The sequence below is a fragment of the Musca vetustissima genome, unplaced genomic scaffold (genome assembly GCF_032173495.1).
Source record: "Musca vetustissima isolate MV318-11 ecotype Yass unplaced genomic scaffold, APGP_CSIRO_Mvet_v1 utg7558, whole genome shotgun sequence".
Lineage (NCBI taxonomy): Eukaryota > Metazoa > Arthropoda > Insecta > Diptera > Muscidae > Musca > Musca vetustissima.
The window spans coordinates 250,530-258,540 of NW_026883613.1; positions in this window are offsets into that span (position 1 = coordinate 250,530).

Genomic DNA, 8,011 nt, shown 5'->3' on the forward strand with positions numbered 1-8,011 from the left:
CCAGGGTATAAGTTTGGATTTTTTGGCCCGCTAAATATTGACCGATCTTCATCAAATCAGTCATGTTTATTCCATAGTCAGACCTCTATCTCCGTGTAAAATTCTTCGTCATAATTGTGACCTCTAGAGCGTCCAGAAAATCGGACAAAAATAAAGTTTTTGGTCCATTACATTCCCGAAATATTAACCGATCTTCTTTGGAGAGAACCAGTCCTACATGCAAAATTTCGTGAGGATTATCCATAACTTTGGATTGTATCGTGTTTACAAATTATAATGGACAGGCGGACGGACACACATGTATAGATCGACTCAGGTAGTCGAGATATAATGATGATTGGATCCAGGATCAAAATTTCGCGACGTTAAAAACTCTTGGGCTCCCCAAAGCTGCAATACCCTGGCAACATAGTTGTATAGGGTATAAAAATTTATTTTCCAAATGAAGTGGCTTGAGGTCTTAATCGATATTTCGATAAGTAAGTATTAACGTGAAGATGCTCCCTTTAGCCTTAGGGATGAGGATATAAAAATGTACTTTATTGTGGTAGGCCGGGAGAGTTTTAAAAATTTGATAGATCTAGAGAAAATACCTCAAACAGGTCTTCAATTGTAAACAGAAACAAATTCAAATTGTAAAAACCGTCTATAGGTAGATTACAGGCGTTCTATAGCTCTCATAACAGTTTTTTCCGATCGTTCCCAACGGAAGAACATAGACAAATATCTGGCAACTATTTGTAAGTTGACATAGGGGGAAGTGCTTCAACTGTACTCCAAGGCAATCCTTTAAGAGCAAATAACAGGAATTGGGTTTGTACATATTCAATTGTTTTTATACCCTTCACCACACTGTGGTACGGGGTATTATGTCTTTGTGCATATGTTTGTAACATGCAAAAAAAATCGAGATAGACCCATGGTTCCTTTTGAGAATATGCATAGAATCACTTTCTGAGTCGATTTATGCATGTCCGTCCGTCTGTTGGTGTTAAATTGTAAACAATCCGACCTGTACGGATTTATGATCCGAGTTGGATAACGTTTGGCACAGCTCACTTGTTTGGCCCAAGGACGAACCCTATTGAAATTGGGAAAAATCGGATCAGATTTAGATATAGCTCCCATATATATTTTCCCTATATATCTTTCGATTTGCACGAAAATTGGCACAGCGTACTATATTAAGTCTAGAATGATGTGTGCAAAGTTTCGTGAAAATCGGTTCAGATGTAGATATAGATTTAGATAGATTTAGATATAGATTTAGATAGATTTAGATATAGATATAGATTATAGGTAAATAGTCCACGAAAGTCCCTGGAAATCTTTTGATTTGCACGAAATTTGGTACAGCGTAATGAATAAGGTCTAGAATGACGTCTGCCAAGTTTCGTGAAAATCTATTCAGATTTAGATATAGCTCCCACATATATCTTCGTCCGATTTAAGGTAAATTGTGTACCAAAGTCCCTATATATCTTTCGATTTGCACGAAAATTGGCACAGCGTACTAAATTAAGTCTAGAATGATGTGTGCAAAGTTTCGTGAATATCGGTTCCGATTTAGATATAGCTCCCATATATAGTTTCGGCCGATTTTAGGTAATTGGAGCACCAAAGTCCCTGGAAATCTTTTAATTTGCACGAATTTTGGCATAGCTTACTGAATTAAGTCTAGAATGTTGTGTGCAAAGTTTCGTGAACATCGGTTCAGATTTAGATATAGCTTCCATATATATTTTCGTCCGATTTTATTTAACTGGTGCACCAAAGTCCCAATATACCTTTCGATTTGCTTGAATTTTGGTATAGGGTACTGAATTAAGTCTAAAATGTTGTTGCTAAGCTTCGTGAAAAGATCCATAGCTAGGCCGATTGACACAACGTACTGATGTAATATAAATTAGAGTCTGGCAAGATTCCCCGAAATCGGTTCAGATATAGATACATAACAAAAACGTGTCGTCTGTTAGGATACATATGTAGAATATACCCAAAGTGGTGAAGGGTATCATATAGTCGGCCCAGTATCATATAGTCGGCTTTCCTTACTGTTTTTTTAATAACATCTGTAAAGATGGGTCCAAAAAATACATCCGCATTTTAACGTAGGAGGAACAAGACAGACAAATAAATGTTTTGTCACATATGGGCCGTCAAACTGCTTAGATTATCGTTTTATTAATCCTAGTAAAGATTTCGCTCCCATAATTTTTTACACCCATTTATGAATACCCGGTAAAATACTTTTCCAGATGTCTGAGTAAAATGTTTATCCCCATTTGATTTCCCTATTTGTGTATTTCATTTTTGAAATAGCTCTCACTGAATATAATCGGTAAACCGAAGGTACGACATTAGCTGTTCTATTAAATAGCAACACTAATGAGGTTGTCAATGATGAACAGTGGTATGATGGCACAATACTGATTATTTGTGTGATGGTGTTTTGTTGATGACGATTGTGACGTTGCCAATAAAGTCGGCGCTATGTGGTGTCTACGACCGACCTTGCGCGTTGACGTTTCATTCTATCTATCTGTTTGGTTGTTTGTTTGTTTGTTTGACAAATCAGCAAGTCAAAGTCCCTAAACTGATACTGCAGTACGTTTCGCAATTTATGTTGTTGCTGTTGTCGTTGTGGCGAATAAACGTTGCGTACGCAAAATGATAGTAAATAAAATATATTTTTGTACCAACAAGTTGACAATAAATAAAGATTTAAAATATTAAAAAAAAACCTTAAAAACAATTGATATGTAATGTGTAAAAAATGTATTGTGTATAAGATGTGCCAAACATGGATTGGACTAATTCAAGTTGTAGTCACTTACGATATTTTATATTGAACAGAGTTTAATATTAATATGTTGCATATTGCAGAGGTAAGTAATTTTAGGTTTTATAAGAAGTTTCGAACGGTAAGCAGTTTATATCTACACCGTTTGTGAGGTATGTTGGATGTCAGCGCAAAGTCGAATTTTAGATTTTTCGATTTTTGCCCTTGATCTTTCGATGTTGTCAAACGTGTTCAAAATCGATTTTCGACTTTTAACAACTAAAGCAAAATCAAGTAAAATGTTATTTTTTTATAAGAGTTGTTGTCAACAGATAAAATAAAGTTCTGGAATGTGTAATTTTAGGGCAATTTCGGCTTTGTGATAATAAACCAAGTATTTTTGAAGAAAATTGAAAATCTATTTAAAAAAGTCGACTCGAAGATCAAAAGTCGACTTCGACTTTTACTTACTTGTTACAGAATGGTTGTTCCATAAGCCGAGCTTAAAAAAGATTTCCAAGCGTGTCGGTCTTGTGCGCAAGTCCATCAATTTGGAAGACCACGTTCCATGATGTTGTTTTCTACTTGGTCTTTCCATCTAATTCGTGACCTTCAACTTCTACGGGAACCATCAGTAGGCTCATTTTTATATGCCTTTTGAGCTGGGGCATTTTCATTCATCCGCACAACATGGCCTAGCCACCGTAGTCGCTGCAGCTCAATACGACTGATGTCCGCGTATAAATTGTAAAGCTCGTGGTTCATTCGACGCCGATATTCACCGTCGACGCAGATCGGCCCGTAGATCTTTCGGAGAATTTTTCTCTCAAACACCCCAATAGCTGCCTCATCTGCTTGCGCAACTACCCATGCCTCTGATCCATATAATAGCACGGGTAGTATCAGCGTCTTGTAAAGTGTGAGTTTGGTCTGGCGGGAGGTGGCCTTGTTTCTAAACTGCTTACTTAGACCATAGTAGCATCTGTTGGCCATCACAATCCTTCTCCGAATTTCAAAACTGATGTCATTCGTTTTATTTATGTCGGTACCAAGGTATATAAATACTTTAACTACCTCGAAGCTGTAGTTCTCAAGTTCCACAGTTGGTCCGTGTCTACTGGACGTCTTGCGCTTTGATACCATCAGCTTGATCTTCTCGCCGTTTACTGCCAGACCCACTTTGGGCAGACTCCTTTTCAATTTGTTCTAAGGTGGCTGTTACCGCTCGCAATGTTCGACCCATTAGGCGAGTGCTATTCTCGCATGACCTTTTCCAGTAGGATGTTAAAAAGATCACACGACAAACTGTCACCTTGTCTGAATCCTCGGTCGGTATTGAAAGGCTCCGATAGGTCCTTTTCTTCTTTAACTGCTTACCTTGTGCCACTTAAAGTTATCCTGCATAGCCCTATTAATTTTGCAGGATTGCCGAACGTAGACAAGGCTTTAAACACCTCTGAACGGATAGGGCTGTCGAATGTGGCTTTATAGTCGACAAATAGATGGTATGTGTCGATGTGTTTTTCGTGGGTCTTTTCCAGGATTTGGCGCAGAATGAAAATCTGGTCAATGGTGGATTTGCCAGGTCTGAAGCCGCATTGATATGGTCCGATGATGTCATTGGCTTCAATCGTTCACACAGCACTTATATGCGATGGGAAGTAGATTTATTCCTCTATAGTTGGCACATATCGTCTTGTCTCTTTTTTTGTGCACGGGACACAGGATGCTGAGGTTCCAATCATTGGAAATGCATTCATCTAGCCAAATTGTGCTAATCAGCTGGTGCATGCTCCTGACCAGCATCTGGCCACCAGTCTTGAATAGTTCGACTGGTAACCGATCGGCTCCTGCTGCTTTGTTGTTCTTGAGCCGATTAATTGCTTTTATGACCTCCATCTATCATCTCCATACCATCATCTCTGATTGGTTCTGGGGTTTCTTCTTCATTATTTGATACTAGAAGCTTTTCGAAATGCTCCTTCCAGATTCTCAACACGCTGTCTGTATCTGTCACCAGGTTTCCTTCTTCATCTCTACAGGAGGATGTGCCTGCACCAAAGCCTTCGGTTTGGTGTTTTACTCGTTGGTAAAATTTCCGGACTTCATTCTGACTCCCGTACATCTCGATTTGCTCACGTTTTTCTTCTTCTTTTTTTCTGAAAACACGTTTCTCTTCTCTCCTTTTCTCCCGATAATTCTCCATCACGTTACGTGTTGCTACTGTCTGCAGGGTTGCCCTAGGTTGCCCTCGTTACTTGATCAGGAGATATCCGGGTGGCCTTGTGTATATCGAGATGTTTGAATCTGGTGCTGCTAACTACCGGTGAGGCCAAAGATATTTTCCCTTCCGATTTTTGCATTAAAATCTCCTAGCAGAATTTTAATGTCATGGTCAGGGCAACGGTGATATGCTGTTTCTAGGCGCTCGTAAAATATGTCTTTGGTCTGTTCATCTTTATCTTCAGTCGGAGCATGGGCGCAAATTAGACTGATGGTAAAGGACTTCGCTTTTATACGGATTATAGCAATTCGCTCATCTACTGGAGTGAATCTGGAGACAAGGTCTTTTATTCTCCTGTTAACCATAAATCCGCAGCCAAATTCATGTCTCGTTTCATAGCAGCTAAAATACAGTGCGTAATCGTCTGATTTAATTACGCCTGTCCCTTTCGTGCAAATCGAAACATATATAGGGAGCTATATCTATATCTGAAACTATTTTTACGAAACTTAGCACACATCATTATGGACCTAATTCAGTACCCTATCCTAAATTTCGTGAAAATCGACAGATATATAAATCGAAAATATATATGGTATAGCAATCTTTGATATTTCGAAAATATCAGACAAACCGCAACATTTTTGTTACGTTCAAGGTTCTAACCCTATTTTCAAACAAAGTGTCTGTAATTTGGTATTTCCTTTTATTCTGGCAACAACTGATATTTTCAATGTCCACTATATAGTGGAGGGTATAAATGGGGCGGATGTTTTGCATATAAATGTTTGCTGTGTGAACGATGACAATTTCTTTAGAAACTACAAATGCAAACTTTTATAAAATAATATTTGTAAAAATTCTGCTAAAAGAAAAAATAATGTCGTCATTGCGAATAATTGTGAATTTTACACCAACATACAAGCACACACACACTTTTAACATCTTCTTACAATTTTCTTTAAGAGTAACTGTCAGTGGCCTGAACTTGTTGTTGCAGTCGACAGCAACGGGAACTGCAATGAAAGCGACATCATCATCGTCGTCATCCCCGGCGATTGTTGGCTGTCTGCTGCCTGCTGAATCGGAATTTGTTGTGTTGGGGCGACTGAGGACAGTACATTGAACTGAAACCCAGTGGCAGACAATTGAACTGATTTAGCTTTCTGTCGGTCTGTGTGTCTGTTTGACGACATATTCGTCTTTAATTCTTTTTCCGTTTTAGTCTTTTTTCCTCTTTTTCAGTCGTCTTCATGTGTGATCTAAGTGTGCACAATATGTATGTATGTATGTTAGTTTTTCTGCAAATATTCTGTTATGGCAGGAAGATAATGAAGTGCCGCCACCCCATTTGCTTCCGCATAAGTTCATATTATCGAATTTCTTGACTAGAGACTATGAAATGGACTCTTCAGGTCTCCATAGTCGGGAACAAAATTTAGTTTGAGGACAACATATGGAGTGTGTATTAAAAAACAAATAAGGAAAGTAGTAAAGTCGGACTGGGCCGACTATATGATATCCTTCACCACTTTGGGTATATTCTACATATGTATCCAAGGTACATATGTATCATTTCGAAGGAACATTAACATGAAATTGAGAGAATTTACCTTAAATCGGAAGAATATATATATATATATATATATATGGGTGCTATATAAAAATCTGACCCGATGTTTTCGAAATTTCACACACTTCATTGTAGACTCAGTTGGGTACACCAAGCAAAATTTCGCGTATATCGAAAGGTATGTAGGGACTTTGGGGCACCATTTACTTAAATCGGACGAAAATATATATTTGGCACTCTGTACACCAAACACATTGATATAATGGGTTGAACATTGCGAGCGGTAACAGCCACCTTTGAACAAATTGAAAAGGAGTCTACCAAAGTGGGTCTGGCAGTAAACGGCGAGAAGACCAAGCTGATGATATCAACGCGCAAGACGTACAGTAGACTCGGACCAACTGTGGAACTTGAGAACTACAGCTTCGAGGTAGTTAAAGACTTTATATACCTTGGTACCGCCATAAATAAAACGAATGACATCAGTTTTGAAATTCGGAGAAGGATTGTGATGGCCAACAGATGCTAATATGGTCTAAGTAAGCAGTTTAGAAACAAGGCCACCTCCCGCCAGTACAAACTCACACTTTACAAGCCGCTGATACTACCCGTGCTATTATATGGATCAGATGCATGGGTACTTGCGCAAGCAGATGAGGCAGCTCTTGGGGTGTTTGAGAGAAAATTTTCTCCGAAAGATCTACGGGCCGATCTGCGTCGATGGTGAATATCGGCGTCGAATGAACCACGAGCTTTACAATTTATACGCGGACATCGACATAGGCAGTCGTATTGAGCTGCAGCGACTACGGTGGCTAGGCCATGTTGTGCGGATGATTGAAAATGCCCCAGCTCAAAAGGCATATAAAAATTAGCCTACTGATGGTTCCCGTAAAAGGAGAAGGCCACGAATTTGAGAGAAAGACCAAGTGGAAAACAACATCGTGGTCTTCCAAATTGGTGGACTTGCACACAAGACCGACGCGCTTGGAAATCTTTTTTAAGCTCGGCTTATGGAACAACCGTTCTGTAACAAGGCAGCTAAGTAAGTAAGTATATCTAAATCTGACCCGATTTTCTCGAAACTTAACATATGTCATTCTAGAATCAATTGAGTAGACCGTGCCAAATTTCGTGCAAATCGAAAGATATGTAGGAACTTTGGTGCCTCCTTTACCTTAAATCGGACGAAACTATATACGGGAGCTATATCTAAATCTGAACTGATTTTCTTCAATTTCAATAGGGTTCTTCCTTGGACCAAATAAGTGAGCTGTGCCTAATTTCATCCAAATCGGATAATAAATGCGACCTGTACTTTGTTTACAATTTAATATCTACAGATGGACGGACGGACGGAAGGACATGCGTACATCGATTCAGAATGTGATTCTATTCTCAAAAGGAAAGGATGGGTCTCTCTCGAAACCTT